Raw genomic sequence first — 18,152 nt, 5'->3', positions numbered from 1 at the left:
GGCTGTTTGTTTCTAGAACGTTCACTTTGGATAATGGCTGTCTCCTAAATTCATAGTTCCAGGCTTGGTTAAAATCTCACTTCAGTCAGCATAGAGACTGGAGCACATTTTTAACAAGGAGCTGGAATCCAATGTTAGGTTATGCTTCCTACCCCTTAGGCCACATTTTGTATGTTATCCTTATTCCTGTACCATTTATTCAATTACTGTACTTTTCCGTGTATAAGACAAGGATTTTTTTTATTAAAAATTTATGTTCAAAATTGGGGGTTGTCTTATAGAAGGATACTGCATAGGGGTGATGTGGGATAGGTTGCTACCGCGAGCAGGAAATTGCCAGCGACTATTGGGCTTGCTATTGGTGGCTGTGGCAAGGGCTGTTGATGTAGCAATTGGCGGCTTCTGCCGGCGATGGGACAGACCATAGGTGGCCTTTGTGTCGCGCGTGAGCAGTAGTGTAGCTCTGTGAGCAATTTTCGGCAATCCCCCCTAAAACCAACTCTGGGCCACTCCCCCCCCCAAAAAAAGCTCAACAACTGTGGACAATCCTCCCCCCAAAAAGCTCAGCAACTCTAGGCAATCTCCCCCCATTTTGTTAATTTGGAGTCCCCCAAAATAGGGGGTGTCTTATACACGGGTGTGTTATACACAGAAAAATACGGTAACTTTATTCATGAGGCTCTGGATTCACAAGTAATCAAGATCAATACGTAGACAAAACAGTTTTGGTATAATAATTGAAATATGCTAATTAGACAGCAACAGATTTGATGGTAAACTTTATTCTAAGGTGTTTGAGTAGAGCAGGTTCACATGAGTGAACCTTTTGACTGTACTTTCTACTCACTTATATGAGTTTGCTTATTGCACTTTTAGCCTGTCTTTCATTCCATAGAGTCCCAGGACAGCATACAGCATGCAAACCCCAAGAAAATTCTAACCCACACCACACACAATAAAATGGTTAAAAACCAACAGTATATATACAACCATATGGCAGTTCAACAGCAGGCATAAAAATAGAGATCATTAATCTCCACACCCAAATACCTGGTAGGAAAAGATGCATCTTCAGGTGATGCCAAAAGGTCCTTGAAGAAGAAGACAACAGTATCTCCTTTGGGAGAGAATTCCACAAGTGAGGTGCCACCACAGAGTGTTGTCTTGCAATGTATATGAGCGTGGGTCATAGATCTTAGCTCCAGCAACTTCAGTGATCACTGACACTCTTTGACTTTGCTGTTGCTGCAATTTGTAAGCTGCTGCCTCTCATGTTTATTTCTCTCTTGTAAGGTCATGATTCTTGTAAAGTGATGAGAAAAGCAGCACAAGGTAGTTTGTGAACTAGATATTTGTTGCAAGCCAGTCTTAAACTATAACATACACACACACACTCTTCATCCATGTGGTTTTTTGGTAGAGTATATTCTAAATTAGGTTTACGATCAGGGTTAAGTTATACTCTGTCCAGATGTGGTTGAGGCTATGAGAAACTAGCATGTTGTCAATTTACTTAACTTTTTTATTTTATTTTAAAAAATGGAAAGTTGGGAGAGGGGAAGCAATTTACCTTTATGATTGATCTTCAGGAAAACTTTAGTTGTGGTGCTCCCTTTAGATACAGTGCCAAATTTACCCCCAGAAGCACCGATGGCTGGAAGAACAAAGACTTATTAAAGGGTTGCAGTGATGGAATGTAGAGATAGCATCAGACAAAGAGAAAACTTAGTAGTTAATAAAATTAATCTGCCTGTGTAATCTGCAGTGGCACTACATTCCAAAATATATTTATCTCTTAAAATACAAGAATGATTAGGTTTTGTTCTCTAGCTTGTAGGGTAGCTGCCTGAACTGTTTCAGATTAAGAATGCCTCTTGTATGGCAACAAATTGTTAAGTGATGAAAATATTAGTGGAAAGCTACTTATCTACCAAAAGTTACTTTAAATAGCCTCAGAATTGGAATTTCTATGCGTTTTGGGCCTTAAAAATAATGTCTGGAGCCCAGGAATAACTTTCATCTATTTTCTCAAGGATAACCCAAGATGTGAATTAATTATTATTTTTATGGTTTTAATGATATTAAAAGCAAAACTTTCCATTTTCAGGAATGACTATTTCACAATTCCAGAAAAAGTAAAATATATACTAATAAGATGGCCCCCCTACCTACCAATAATATCATTTAGGAAAAACACATGTAGTAATATTTACAGTAATATTGAAAAATATTACTGAAAAACAGCCCGTTTCTCACTTAATAAATGAAATATCTGAGGGAATGGCATGACACTCCTGTTCAGTTATCACTGCTGTTGCCCTTTGGATGTGCTTCTGCTCTGAAGTTATAGAAGTTGACAACACCTATTCTTTCTGTACTGCTGGTATTCTTATCACTGATAATCTACTTTGGTTTTCAGTCTATTAATTCTTGATAGGAATTAAGACCGCCAATGGCACAAAACTATTGTGTGTATGTAGACATATCTGCAACATATCTGCAACTTAGATGCTTGGACATCATCAGAAGGAAAGAGTAGATGGTAATTAATGCCTGCAGTGCCAAGACAAGTGTTAAACATTTTTGAAGTACCACAGGCAAAATGTCTCTCTTCTGTTTATCTTCTCTACATCATCTCGTTTCTTATTACAGCCAAGCTGTACGTAATGTTACCAGTAGACTCATGACAACCCATTTCAGGCAGAGGCTTTTTTCAGTTAAGTGAAGGGGCTTCATTTCACGTAATCCTTTATTTTTTTAAAAAAAATATATAGGTGGAACTTTTTTGGATTGACCTTTTACAAGGTACATTAGCAGCTTCAGAAAGTAAGTCCTCTGTTTATTAAATAGCACAGGAGACAAAACAGTCCATTTGGAAGTGCTTCTTTTTACAAAAATATTTGAGAAATGGTTTTGCCCAACCAGACTGTATTAATAACCGGGAGAAAAACATTATACACCAACTAAACATCTGCCCTTTTTAACTAGGCAGTTAAAATAGCATGATTCTCTGGATGTTTCTATCAAGAGTTCTCAAAAGTCTTAGACAGTTTAAATGTACTCGGTAGAGGACAGCCTGCTTAATCCTGGCTGTCTACTCTTTGACATTACAGTTTTTCTCATCATAAGTTACAAGTTTCTTTATGGTTAAGACTAGTCACATCTGCTCTAGTGGCATGTGTCTGAAGGGTAAAAAAGCATGTTCAGTTGTCTTGATTTTATATAAGAACACAAACTTGGCTTGGCCTTTACTCTCAACCTCATTAGTAAGAGTACAGTGTTCTGCATGTTTACTTAGAAGTGTGCCTTGGATTGCAGACTTAGTTGGACTCATCACTGCTTCTGCTGGATAACCTGGTGTTTGTGTGAGAGACATGAAAAAGCTTGCGGCCGTTTCCCACGTGTTCTTTTCTACACACACAACATGTGTATCTTAGGGCAGTGTTTGAAACTCCCATTGTTCTTGGCGCAATTTGCAACAGGGAATTTCATTAGCACGAGCAGTTTCTGAGCTCTGGGCGCAGTACTGTGCCCAAGATTTCAGATTAAAACTGCAGAGTGGAAGGAAATGAGGACCTTTTTCTGCCTCCCCACTTCCAGCTACTCTCTGAAGATTGGAGAAGAGACCCTCTTAAGAATATTAGGGGGGGGGCAGGGGAAGGACTAGACCATGTGAAAAATGAACATAATATTTTAGCTGCAGTTCATTTTCAGCTTTGTATTCTTGTTATTAAAAAGTGTGCCTAGACATTCTGTTGTTGTGCCCATAACCAAGGTTTAAGGTGCCATTTAGCTCCTAGCTTTCATATCTTAATTTCCCATCACTGCTTAAGGGGGGGAAATGTACACTTTCTGCTCACAGAATTGGTGGGGGGAGGTACACTAGAAACATGGAATGACCTTTTTGGAGGAAAATGGGATGCAATCCACATAACCCTTAAAATGGAGAGCAATTAATGAAGTAATCACATGGGCTAGGCTTATTTTTCTATGTGAACTAAGTCTGGCTTCTTATTGGTCTTTACGTTTCAATGTAGTTAGCCTTCACAGGAAAAGTGAGAGTCACTGTATCCCAAGTTAGTCCATGCTAATTAAGCCACTTTCAGTGTTGTGTTGTTGATCAGTGACAGCTACTAACTTGATAGAACATACAAAAAGAAGTGTATAATTAAATATGGGCCAACTGTTTCAAAGAGTCCTTCAGGCACACCTAAACCAGTCTCTTGATTCCTTTGAGTATCCAGGGTTGATTTCAGAACTATAGGAATGATAGGATTTAAACATCTCAGTATGAATTTACCTGACCAAGTTCTAATTTTACCAGAATTTACTCAAAAAATTCCTACAAGGTACAAATGCTTCTTTACAATTATTCGGTACCCCTGAGTTCCATTTCTTAAAACATTGTGACAATATAACACATAGCTGCTCTTTGTGAAATTTAAGTCTGTTTAACACTGGCATCTTCAAAGACAATAAAAATTCCAGCTTGCCGTTTATCTATTCCCATGTGAAGAGTTACTGTACTGTATATTGTATCATTCCATGGGAAATTCTTTGGCTTAATAGTTTCATTTATACAGTTGTCCGAGGTCAATTTTCTATTTTGCAGTTGTCAAACAGCTGCCAAATTAAGCGGCTATACTCCAAAGTTCATTTACATTTTATGCCATTCTTAGGGTGTCTGCTTCATATCTTAATATAACTAATGATTTAGCTGTGGATCTCCGTCATCCTTCCTCACAGATGTTCACACCCTCATGTTCTTTGAGTGCTTAGCAAGTAGCTTTGTTTCTCTTCCAAGGCTTTTTTAAAAAAAAGGTTTAGTCATTTTAGAAGAGAAAACTATCTCCCTAACAGAAAACAAACATGAAATGGCTGGTAACTGTGATTAATTTGGTAATGCTTCAGTAGAATAGGTTTTTTTTTTTTTTACATTCTCTTCCATTTTTTTATGTTGCCGGAGTAGAAGGTGGGGGGGGGGGGAATTAACATCTGCAAAATGCCCACTGTTCCTTGGATTTACTAACTGATCACAATAATTATTACGTATTTTGGTTTTCTACTTTGTAATGATTTTGTGCGGTTCCTTTGAAAAGCACACGCTGGAAGGAACTTTATTCAGTGAAGTATCTCTGCAAATCAAGGCATTTTTTTATTGCTGAAATATCAAAGGATTCCACTTTAATAAGGGAACATAGACTACAGTGGAGTTCATTTGTGGTTTTGTAGCATATTTCTTATTTAGTGTAAATGTACATGCATGGGTGAAATATTCAGGATTTTAAAAATGTAGTACCATGATCAAAGGAATCTCTTTCCTAATGCCATTGATGTCTTACTACAAAGTAGTCAAATAGCCTGGGGTCACCATCCACTTTATAAAAATTCCTTAAAGACAGGTAGGACCCTTGGGTGTTAAATGGATACTTGAGAGTTTGGTATATTTTCTGTCAAGGGAGCAGCAGAGATATATTTACAAGTACTGCCATTCAGGATAGTGCTGAGGTTTAAAGGGGCCTTGTTAAAAGGTAGCCCTAAATTACAGGCTTGCCCCCAGTGCATCATGCGAAAGAAGTTTCTGTCTCGTTCCTTTCCGAACTTGGTCAACCCTTCTGAGGACCATGCATAGACAATATACTCTAAGAAGCAGCTCATATTTAAATGTTTTAAGAGAAGCATTTTAAAACCCCATTGAGGTTATTGTGTGCAAATCATTTGAACTTACTGTGTTTACTAGGTAAAGGAAAGCAATACGCTTGCTAGTTGTATACTTTCTTAAGTAGTGATTAGTGCTTTTGGTTGATGGGTTTGCCATCGGGATTGCAATAAAATGCAAGCCAAGGTGAAATTGGATACAGGTTGGGAGAGCAGATAAAACCAAGTGAAAATTAATGACAGATGTAAAAGTTATCAGGAAAAGTCTAATAGACTACGGTCATCTGTTAGTAGCGCTTTAGTAAAAGTATTTTCCCTTTACCAGATGTGTCTTGCAGCATCTTCAGAGTAAATCATCAGTTTGACTCCTAACATTTTACGTATTGTACGTGGTTGAATTATGTACCGGTTTGTGGTGGTTAGAGGAATAAAGTGTGTTTTCTTAATCTAGACATAGTCATAATCATAAATGTAGCATCTGAATTCCAGCTGCTGAACTGTTTGCAATGGTTTGTTTTAAGAAAAGGAGACAGATATATTTTGTCTCCCTCACTCTTGACTCACCTATAGTTCCATCTTCAGTATTCTAGTACCTCATGCAAATATCCCTCTATTATATGGGATGGCCTGGTAATGTCTTTCTCTTCCATTGCCTGGTGAAAAGTTCAGGTGTGGTTGTTGTCAGTGGGTAGGTTGAGGGCAGGATTCCTTGGGAATTGTGACTGGTTGAAGGAGTGGGAGCTTTCCAGATATGGGTGGCAGGGTGGAACATTTACAATCAATCTGAGATTAAGGGATAGTATGATCTCCTGGGGGAAGTGCAAAATTAAGAGTGTGGGTATTTAGACACTAATTCAGTTGCTCGAAATATTTTGACAAAAGTTATCATGCACTTTTCTTTTTTACATTATCCTTAAATTTTCCTGAATGTTTCTATCAATTCTGATATTAGATGCAGTTAAGAGTGGGCAGAAATTATTCATAGCTGCTGTGCTTATGATCTTAGTCACAAATAACTTTATCTTTCCTTGCCTGTATTCAGTGATATTTGTTTTAATGCAAGCCATCCCCCCTCCCCTTTTTGCAACTGAGTTATCCCTATTATCTGCAAGTTCATAATGAACTAAATTGTGCAATCACACATTGAGCAAATTCTTGATCTCATAACTTGCTTTGTTTTGCTGGGATGGTAGGAACTGTTCAGCATCCACAAAAATGCCTAAAGTTTCAGCTACACAAGAAATGTTTTTATTTTTCAGGTGTTTTATACTTTAAATAATGTCTTTTACTTTCTATTTAGGTTTAATTTTTAAACCTCAGGTATTTATTTAGGTAATTTATATACCACTTTACATTTCAGAAAAAATATCTAAGCAGTTTACAAGTGTTTCATACAAAATAGACAATAAAATATATATTACAGATAAAATACAAACAGTAAAACAAAAAAATAGAATTCAGTCATTAAAATAATACAGTCAGCAGCAATACAAGTTAACATCAGAATAGGCCTGAATGACCCTTTAGTTACCTAGCTGTGTTGATTGTTTGGTTGGCATACTAAGAAAGATAAAATTAGCCAAGATGGGTTGTAATTGATGAAGTTGTTCTGTTAGTGCAAGTACTTCTGCCTGTACAGTTGGACTTCTTTTCCCTAGCTCCTCCTTGTTCATCCTGCACCCTCCCCCAATCTGTTTGGGGGTGCCCTAAACCCGCCAGAACAGATTTGGGTGCAGGGGTAGGTTACCACCAATACCTTTTTCCTAAATATTAACTGTATTTGGCTATAGTTCTGTAAGCTATGTATAGATGACTGATAACAGATAGATTTGAGAAGTAAATTTGAAGTGGAATACCAATGATATTAGCTTTTTTCAATTTTAATTCATTTATTTGACTGCCCAGAAAGCTATGTGGGAATAAAATAACTGAATTTATTAATATCTAAAATTAAGCCTGATAACAGGAATTTTCTCTTTTAATTCATATAACTTGGCTGTGGAAAGACTGCAGATACATAAAGCAAACAAGAGGCTGATAAAACACTTTTTTACGCAGATCATAAAGTTAATTATACAAATTTGTAGTAAAGATTCTAAATTAAGAAATGTTGTTTTTATGGTATATTAGGTGGAATTATTTTTATGTCAATGGTTTACCCCAAGGAAACTGTGAAATTGATGCATAAATCTGCTCTGTTCCAGAGCTAAGCATTTGAAATGCAATCTGTATGGGTTTAATGTCTGTAGACCAGCATGTTCTTTTTTTGCAGTGAGGTCTAGGTGCTACTAATACTGCTGTAACAGGTGCATGTAATTTAACTGCAGAGCTAGTCAAAATATCTTTAATCTGTCCATATTAAGTTGAACCATGTCGGTGTTTGACTCGTTTTCAGTGATGTATTTTCTGTGTTTCTAGATTTTATTCCTGCCAGTATGGAGGATACTATATCTACCTTTGCTTGTCCCTGTCCTTTCGGAAGCAACTTAAACTGGGTATTGTTAGGAAAGCTGGTTTCTTCATCTTTTATGTTATATAGCTGTTGATCATTCTGGCTAAATAGGCTTACTCTTTCTTCTGAACACCTCCTGTAAAAGTAAAACAACTTTGTAGAAGAGAGAGAGAGCTTTTCTCCAATGAATGCAGCATGTTTTATTGCCCTGAGCTCAGTGGCTGGCTTGCAGGGGAGAAATAAGGCATCGTGAAGAGAGAAAAATAGCATGCAGCTACAACATTTGGATGTCTTTTTTTTTTAAAAAAAAAACACATAGGGAAATCAATGAGTAAAAATAACGGGCCATTATTGTGTCATCCTCTCCAAGAAGGTTATGGGATTCTTTAAGCCAGTCCAGGCTGTAACTGGAAATAGCTGTTGCCTTTTTGCCATTCATAAATGTATCTAGTGCTTTTCATGAACTATCACTGGTATAACTGTGGTAAAGTGAAATATGTTGTTGTGGAATGTGGAGATCTCTGCTAAACACTAGAGTGTCTAGCATGGAAATAATCACCCTAACACACAGCAGGTAAGTTGCTTCCCCCCCCTTCCTGATAAGAAGCCTTCCAAAAGAAAAGTTCTATAGATTGCATGACTAGTTTTTGTAGCCGAATTATTTCACAGTGACTGGTGTTGCAGATTATTTATCTTAAAGGTAAATAGAATCAGACTACAGCTAGCATGAATATATTCCTTTAAGCTTGCAAAAGGTACAGATTCCAGCCTTTAAATGCCCAACTATATTCAGTGTTCAACAGTCAATTTTATCCTGCCATGAGCTCTTATGAGTTGACAAAGAGGAAAAATTGTTATTGCATGCGGCTATCTAGCTGGGTGGTCTTCCAGGAGCTATAATCAACACTGTCTTTCTCATCAATACGCAGTTCAACACTACAAATTTATCTTATCGTGTGGTAACAGCAAGGGTTTACTCTAAGAATTGTGAGAAATTGCAAATGGGCTTTCAAAAGGAAGCAGGATGAATTGCATTTAGACTTGGGTTCCTTTGTGGCATAGCAACTGTAAAGACCCCCCCCCCCCTTATTTTTCATTTAAGTTTGCCAGTTAGATTTTTTTGTGTTGGTTTAATTTTTTAAAGTTATTTCTCCTCTGCAATGAGTCATTACCGCTACTTTCAACAAATGAATAGCCATTTTAGTTAAGATTTATTACAAAGAAATGCACATTAGAAACAATCATCTTGATAGACATGTAAAATTAGTTTGGTGATTCGTAGGCTGTGAAACTGTTAAGTACTGTTAGGTAAATTGCCGTGGCACATATGCACTATTTAATCCGTTGCATAAATAAAATAGTTTTGAAATATTGTTATGCATGTCTAGAGAATGTGAAAATGCTGACTCTTTAAACACAAAAGAGCATATTTGCAAAAGGAAGCTGAAAATTAGCTGTCAAATATGGTAGAATATTATAGGTAATAAGAAGAAGGTAATATTGAGCAAGTTATTAAGGAAACTGCTTTCTATGGTTTCATTATTGTAATGTTTTGGAATGTTATACATTTGCTGGGGGGCAGAAGGGGGGGAGGGAGCTTTTCCTTTCTTTCATTTTCCCCTTTTTGTCTTCAATGAAAATGAAGAATAACAACCTCAGACAGTACCAGTAGAGTATGTGCATGTATATTGACCTGTTTCCTTTATGGCACTTGTGAGAAGGCTCCACTTTTATTATGCAGACACTAAGAAGACTTCAGAATTAATGTTCTGGGTATCAGAAGACATCCCACCCCACTTTCAGTTTTTAAAATACACGTCAACACTTAAGTTGGGTAGACAGCAGCACTAATCATATTAAGCACAGTCTCCAAACTCATGGGGAATGCATAATTAATTCATTGTTTTAGAGGTGCTCATTTACTGGTCAAGGGCAAGCAGTCCATGCATAGCTCCCCATATGAGTAAAGAGAAGAGAGCCAGTGTGCTGTTCAGTGTGACACTGCCATTCCCTCTGCCCACTAAATCTTGTTTGTTACACCTCTGCCATGAGCCAAAACCATCAAGCGGTTTCCATTAAAGTGTTTGCCACGTAGAGTGCAGTAGGGTAGTAAATGCTAATTCAGTGTCAATTAGAAAAAATGCCTCTAATGGGGGGAGGGGGTGTAGTTAAAAAGAGGCACTTCTGTTGATTCATTGCTGAGTCTCAAGCTCTCCTTCCCCCTCCCTTCTCCATTCCTCAGTACTGTGCACTGTAAGCCTCTTTCAACACTTTATGTTTATTATTTTATAGCGAGTTTTGCTTGGATGCACTTTGCTCTGTCCTTTTATTTTATTTTAAATGTAATCCCAGAGTTTACCTCTGTACTTAAGCCCCTTTAAAACCCTGCTTCACAAGTGCATCGTTACATTCCGCAAGTCTTAATGGTTAAAAGGTTTAATATGAATTTAAACTTAATCCTAGCATTCGGGAAATCAGTGGTCATCTGAATTAATCCTGTTTAGTTTTACCCCTGCATTTCGGGTGCACGCTAAAAGTGTGCTCAGAATTAAACTAATGCACATAATATCTGCTTATGTAAACATGGACTTCATTTAATATGGCTGGTGAAGTTCTGGATGAAAGGCAGCTTATATCAGCTTCATCTCCGTTACTTTTAAATAGGCATATGAAAAGCATTATGTTTTGACTGTGGCTGACTCCTATGCAGTTACTATGGGTGCAAGTCCTACAAAAGCTGGGTCTCGTTGATTTCATTTGGGGACAGTTAACTCCATCTTTAAAATCAGTATGATTAATTTTGGAACTGGTATATATCCTCAGTATGAAATATACATTGTTACCTATTGGTTAGTAAGTCAGAACAGGAAGACAGTTTGGGAGTAAAATTTTGTTTCTATATTTGTTATGTATTACTCAATTCCCCCCCCCCTCTAAATCTGATAAACTTGTGTATCTTAAGTTATTGTTTGTATACAATGATTTTTCAAGACTTGTTTCCAACCTTGAGATATAAAAACTTCATTACACTTTTTTAAAAAACCTTGAATTCCTGTTTTGAAGTAATTACAGGGAAATGAAGGCATAATAAACTGGAAAAAGAAATTGTGCATACATATGCTGCACCAAACCTCTGTTGACCCTCAGATAAGCACATTCTGTCCATTTATTCCTCTGTCATTAAATTGACTTCACAATTTATTCTTAAGTCAAGGGCAGCTTTACATGTACAAGAAAAAAGCATGTGCACTTCATTGTCTAGCACTGCAGTGAATGGAGATGCTCTTGGGTGTGCAGGAGCCTAGTACATTGCAGATCTTGCCTGTGCAATAAAACATTTAGGTCTGAAAAAGCTAAGACATTTCCATGGCAACCTTCCTATGTAAATCTGTATGTATACATACCGTACAATACTCTGTGTACAATTCAAAGCATTGTACACCTACCGGTAGATTGTCAGAAATTCTCACAGCAGTTTTATATAGTGGCCAGTATTATTATTTCCCTGTTTCAGCGGGGAGCCTGAGACGGTGGCTTGCCTAAGGCAATCAAGTGAGTACATGATCGAGATGAGGTTTGAATCAAGGTTTCCTTCCTTACAGCTTCTTCTTAATCATTGCACTCCCCTAACTTTCTCATTAACTAAGCATGCATGGATATATAATATGGTTTTGTAATGTTTTGATGGTAGCACACAGCAGTACTGGATTGAATTAGGACATAGCTTAAGTTGTATATTCTCCCCTTGGTGTCAGTACAGTATGTGGATGATTTATATGGGAACTAACATAGATTGCATTTTCTCCCCTCTGTTGCTATAAAATGTGTTTCTCTTCCAGAGTGTCAAAATTGTGCTTTATAAAACCCACATTAAAGTTATTTTTTGTCTTCCCCATGTTTGTATTTCATTAATTTGAATTACATTTCTAATAGAGCCCTTGCATCTTCAACGCTGTGTGAGGTTTTAAATTGGAGAAGCAAGCCGCAAATGTTTTTTTTTTATATAAAAGAAAAAAAGAAACACACACCATTGCCTGAATCTCTGCACTTGGATGCAAGTCAGACTATCTTTCTTTCTTTCTTTCTTTCTTTCTTTCTTTCTTTCTTTCTTTCTTTCTTTCTTTCTTTCTTTCTTCTGTTTCTTTCTCCTTTTTTGCAGTGGATAAACTTCAAAGGCATGTTGTCAGAAGAACTTAAAGTTAAAACCTACATGGTGGTGTGTGTGCATAGACTGAAAAATAATTAGGCGTCTCAACAGTAACGAACCTTACATGCTATGTTGTGCAATTCACTCGCTGTGTGGTGTTTTTGCCCATAAGCTGAGTAATATTGTTTCTTTGTACAAAATGTAATCTGAAACCACATCCTCATTTTTCCAGTATGTTAAATTGGAATAATGAAGATTAACTGAATATGTTAACAGGTAGGTAGACTTGTTGGTCTGCCGTAGTCGAAACAAAATAAAAAAAATAAAAATAAATTCCTTCCAGTAGCACCTTAGAGACCAACTACCAGTAAGTTAGCCTCTAAGGTGCTACTGGAATTTTTTAATTTTGTTTTGAATATGTTAAGGTCCATCACACGAAAGCACTCTGAAACAAGGACTTGTGTTGCTGCAATTCAATGCAGCATCTTGAACTTGATCCTTTCAAGCTCTGCCACACTTGTACTTAAAAACTTCTTTAAGTTCCACTACCCTCTGTTGAAATAGGTACGTAGAATTGAGCTTGTTTTATTCAGACTTTGTTTTATTATTTTACCTATCTAGGAAATTTGTTCTCTTTTCTTAAGGAAAAAGGTCTTAGCTGAAAACCATCATGAATAAACCAGGGCTAAATAAGCCTCCCTGAGAACAGAATGCTAAGAGTGGGGTTCCATGATGGGAAAAGTTCTATCTCTAATAACCACCCACCTTCTGATGGTAGTGACAGGACTTCAAGAAAGACCTTGGAGAGCTATCTAAAGACATGGGTAGGTTCATATTTAAGGAGACAATCACATGCCTGTATGAAACTACCTTATGCCTACTCAGACTATTGATCCATCTAGTTTTTCCCCCATCATCTCCTTCCTGATAAATTAAAAGAGTTGCCAACTATTGAACCTGGAACTTCTTGCATGCAAAAATGAACTGTTGGAGTTGTTATGAGTGTGTTTATTTAAACTATTTGCACAAAACACCAGCCATTGTGTGCCTTCACCTCATGTGAGAATGTGCACATAGCAGCAGCATAAGCAGTCCAGTAAAAATAAGCCCCATGATGGTAATGCTTTTGAAAATTTCACACAGTTACTGGTGAATGTGTGTAGTCTAAATGTAGACTGTGCCTCGTGAATGGGCAATGTATGAAATAATCTGTTTATGCCACCAAGCTCTGCACATTCCCTAGCATTGTTTGACGGGGCAATATGCACAGCTTGATTAACTGATCATTTCTGCACATTGTTCTACACGCAGAGAAATGTCTTCAAACACTGATGGAACACAAATCACGAAGAAGATGACCTAGTTTCATGTGTCTGGCGTTAACATAATGGGCTCTGCCACAGGGAAGACCTTCCACACACTGCCTCTACCTGTGTCTCAGAAGGCAGTGGCGCACATAAGAGGACCAGTAGCTTCCAGTAGCTTGGCCCCAAACTGTTTAGGATTTGAAATGTGATTGCCAGCGCCTTGAGTTATACTCAGAAACAAACTGGCAGCTGGCGCAGCTGATAAAATAAAGGGGCCACATGATACCACCACTTGGCATGCAATGGAGACATGTGGGATATATTATTGTATAGAATATTTATTGACCTCAATGCAGCAGGTGCTTGTGCACACAGGAAATAAGATGTGAACCAAGGGCCTACCAGCTCAAGACATTCCCTGTTCATTTCACTGAAGGAAGCAGATTCATGTGTGAATCTTTGGCACATGGAGCTGTTGTGACTAGGGAAGCCTACTCTCTTCTGCTAGTTCAAAGTACACTGAAGTGCACCAGAGTTGTAGATCAGGGAAAAGAGCTTTAAATGTAAACAAGTAAGGTTGTGTATTGTGTCCGTGTGTGTGCTACAACATTGCTATCAGAATTTCAATTCTAAATTCAGAAGTCACAGAAATTCAATATCTACCCTAACTTTCTTCTTCTTTTGAATAGCAACTACTGTAGTTTAGCTACACTTTTTATTGCTGAAAATTGAGTCGTTGCTTGCCTCTGTAGTCTTCTGCTTATATGCCAGTGGGCATATAAGACTGGATTGTTGGCAAAGCTTGAAAAATTAACTGTGTAATCATTCTGTACCTCAGAAGATTGAGATGTCTGTCTTATGTATGAGAACGTGTGCAGTTTTACAATGTATGAGTTTTCCTAGAAGCCAGCAGTGACTAGGAAATATTTTACGGTCATCCCAACTATGAAGATTAAAAGCTTTTGTCATCTAGAATTTCAGAGCAGAGTATAAGGTTCTGTTGGAAGCCTAAGTTTGTTTTCTATGTGACCCACAGATGTTTTCATCTCCAAAAAGGGACACCATTGCTCATAAAAGGTGATTAAGGCTGTTACTGTAGAACATGTGTTGGTGCCACATATTGGGGAGGGATTCTGAAATCTATCAGGCTTATTGACTGGTAAAGTACTACTGAAAACAATAGCCTACAATTTTAAGTAGTAAGAATTATGCTTTCTTCGGTGGCAGCTCTATAACTAATACAAAGTTTTACTTGACTTTCATGCTCTTGTTTTGAGATGATCCTTATGTTCTAATTTGCTGTGCACAAAGCACCCTTCTCTTTATTTAGTCTATTGTCAAGTAAGAAAAACAAAGGATACCTATTAAAATTAGCACCCAGAGATGTTGGAAGCATTGCCTAGTATCTGTGCTAGTTGCATAAAAGGGAATGGTTTGAATTGCAAAGTGATGTCTGACATTTTCAGCTGTACACGCCAAAATATTCTAAATATTTACAGTAATTCATTTTAGTACTTAGAACTGCATATTCCTTCAGATAACAAAGAAAATATATAAACCCAGCTCATACATTGTTAGTTATTCACCTCTTCTGAAGTTTATCGGTTGTAGACTAAATTCCCTGTAATCTCTGTTCCAGAAATAATATGAGGAAACATTTAATGGAGGCATTTTGTGGTGCTTTTTTAAATTCAATTAATCACTATTAAAAATCTTTTCTAAAAAACTATTATTGTGTTCTTTTTGGATTGATGCATCCATAAAGCTCTTTTCGGGAAGCCAGATAATTTATTATTATTATTAGACATGTCCTATGATCCACTATTTTTACTTCACTCAGAAGTACCGTATGTGGCTTGTCACAATGGTAGCTGGAGGAATTTCTTTTTATGCAATGCCTAGCAGGCTTCTGTATGGTGGCACATTGCCTTTTTTACAGGTAGAGCAACACGACAGGTGATGGTCCTATATATCAAGTCACTTTTTCAGTTTGCTTGTTTTTATGTGTGTGTGTAACCATAACCTTTTCAACATGGCCATATCAAGAATACGTCAAATGTAAAAGTTGCTCTGTTGGGTGTGCTTCCCTTCGTAACTCTTTCGTAATAGAACAGTGCTGCTTCAAAACTGCTTTCCCAAGTTATACAGTGTTGGTAATTTTGTTGTGTTCAATATCTAAATGAGAAACTGCCTGGGATTTCATTTTTGCAGAGTCTGACCCTGAAAAAAACTTTTAAGTGTTGGGTTGGCTGAAACCCCCGATAAAGCAAAAGTCTAGCTGTGTTCGATAGCAGTGGTATATTCTGTGAATAAAGGTTTTGAGTTGGGTCGCTTAATGCAGACAGCATCTATTTACCGGTAACTGCCCTGAGGCTCAGGCCAGGGTATGACCGTTACTAACATACAGCCCATTTCCTAAAGTGATTTTGAAAGTGATCCTTTCCCCATTGAGTTCAGTAAGATTTTCTCCCTATGACTTCAGTTAGTTCAAATTGCAGCCTTAGGCAAGGCTGAAAATATTAAAGTGAGTACCATGTGAGAAATAAAGCCACAGAGAGAGCTTGCTCATTTATGATATGACCCCACCCCCCAAAAAATATACACTCTAGTTCTACTTATGTATAATGCAAATAATATATTTAACATGTAATCATCTTTTGTACTGATCTTTGTTAATCAGCTTGTTGTTGTTGTTTAGTCGTTTAGTCGTGTCCGACTCTTCATGACCCCACGAGTTAAGTTAATCAGCTTAATTTAGTACAATTACAAATTGTTTAAACTTGGGTATTTCGCTTGGAGTATGGGGCAAAGAAATTAATCCTGCAAAACAAAATATTTCCACAGTTTTAAATTGAAGGATGATGGTAAAACTTGTGATAGCATTTGTCTCTGTTTTTGTAAATGTAGGCATTATTATGATGTATTCTGTGACTCTTACATTCCAAGATATTTCGAGAATTCTCTTGAAAAACAAAGCAATAGCAATTACAACAGCAGTTCACTGTATTGCAGCAATTTACTGTATTGCAGCTTTTACTAAATTCCCTTTCCTCTTTCAGACTATTCTACATTTCTTCAATCTCATTTTAATATGTAATGTGACTAGTAAAATGCAAGCACTACTGCAGTTTTCTTGTTTAGAGCCATAGTCAAAAGCAATTATAATTTTCTTTAATGCTTTGCATTATTTAGAATCTCTCCTATTGAATTTAATAGCAAACTTCTTGTTTTTAAACCAGAAATCTGTTGAAATGTAACTAAACAACAACAACGGATTGATACATGATTGGGGTTATTGTTTTGTTTTTGAACCTATAGGGTCTATTTTTGTGTTTTTATATTATCTGTGATCCTCAAATGAAGGGTGGTATAGAAATTTTAAAGCTCCAGTGATTATAATACAGTCTTTTATGTATTTGTTGGAGGTTTATTTCTTAAACACAGTCACTCTGATTAGGTAGTTTATGAAGTTCTTGTGTGACATCTTAGTTGTTGAAAATCTATTGTTGCTTGTGAAAAGCAACATCATTAATATTCCTGAATTTTCTTTCAATAGCTCTTCAAATAATACTGGTTTTAAAATCTTGCCCAAAGTAAGCAGAACAGATTGATACATTTCTGATTCATCTTGGTACCAGTGTTCCAACTTTTACAACATTGTAATATATTTCATTGAGCCAAATCGTAGCTTATGTGTTTGAATATTTGCCCCACTGAGTTTAACAGGAATCACTAAGGTAACACCTCCTCCTCCTCCTCTTCCTCCTCCTTCCTTACCTGCCCTTCACCCTAAAGTCCAGGGGCGGATTACAACATTAAAAACACCATTAAAAACAATTTAAAGCAACTGAATTATTATGAATTACAGCTATTAGACTTTAAGGCCACTGAGAAAAATGTCTAAGGGATTACCTATGTTGACTGTACATTCTAGCATTGGTTGGCTGATAAAAATTGCACACTTTTGTTGGTTTTTTGGGGGGGGAAACATCCCTTGGATCTATATCTCTTTAAGTATAAAACCTTACTTCTTTAGCCAGGTTTATAATAATGCAAAAAAGTCATTATTATTTCAAGAGAAGAGTAGTTGTACTATTTATGGAGTGTGTGATATACTCCACCCTGGAATCACTTGATTTGTTGAAAGCGGAGAAAATAAATAAGCAAATCCTTGTTTCATGCAATTAGAAAATAATTGCTCTTAAAATGAAATACATTTAGCATATGTATGCAGTTTGTAAAATTAGTGGAATTGAATGAATTAACACAGTATGTTACTAACTGAACAATATATTGGTCAAAAACAGAAATGTAGCAAAATGAATTAATTTTTATTACTAAAACAAAATAGATACACTGGTCAGTCAGAATCTATTTTTTAAGGGGCATTTAAAAACTTTGGGAGAATGTCTATAGAATCAATTATTTTCCCCCACTTTCCTTTTTCCTGGTATTCTATTCACTGATTAAAATGGCATAACACTGTTAAAAACCAGTTAGAATTTATGAAGGATCCCCCTTCAATCATAACCCCCAAACTAGAATTTCGACCTAGTATTCAGGCGCAGTATCTCCTTAGCAGCATTTC

The 18,152-nt window shown here is 36.8% G+C and overlaps 1 protein-coding gene across 1 annotated transcript in view; it reads left to right on the top strand.

The window, feature by feature from the left end:
* The window catches only part of LOC118079914 (protoheme IX farnesyltransferase, mitochondrial), a 97,752-nt gene that overhangs the window by 16,892 nt on the left and 62,708 nt on the right, over positions 1-18,152 (top strand). The gene's annotated exons all lie outside the window — the stretch shown is intronic.

This window comes from Zootoca vivipara, chromosome 2 (assembly GCF_963506605.1).
Source record: "Zootoca vivipara chromosome 2, rZooViv1.1, whole genome shotgun sequence".
NCBI classification, from domain to species: domain Eukaryota; kingdom Metazoa; phylum Chordata; class Lepidosauria; order Squamata; family Lacertidae; genus Zootoca; species Zootoca vivipara.
Note: the sequence above shows the minus strand (reverse complement) of the source record. Positions and strands in the feature narration are given on the sequence as shown.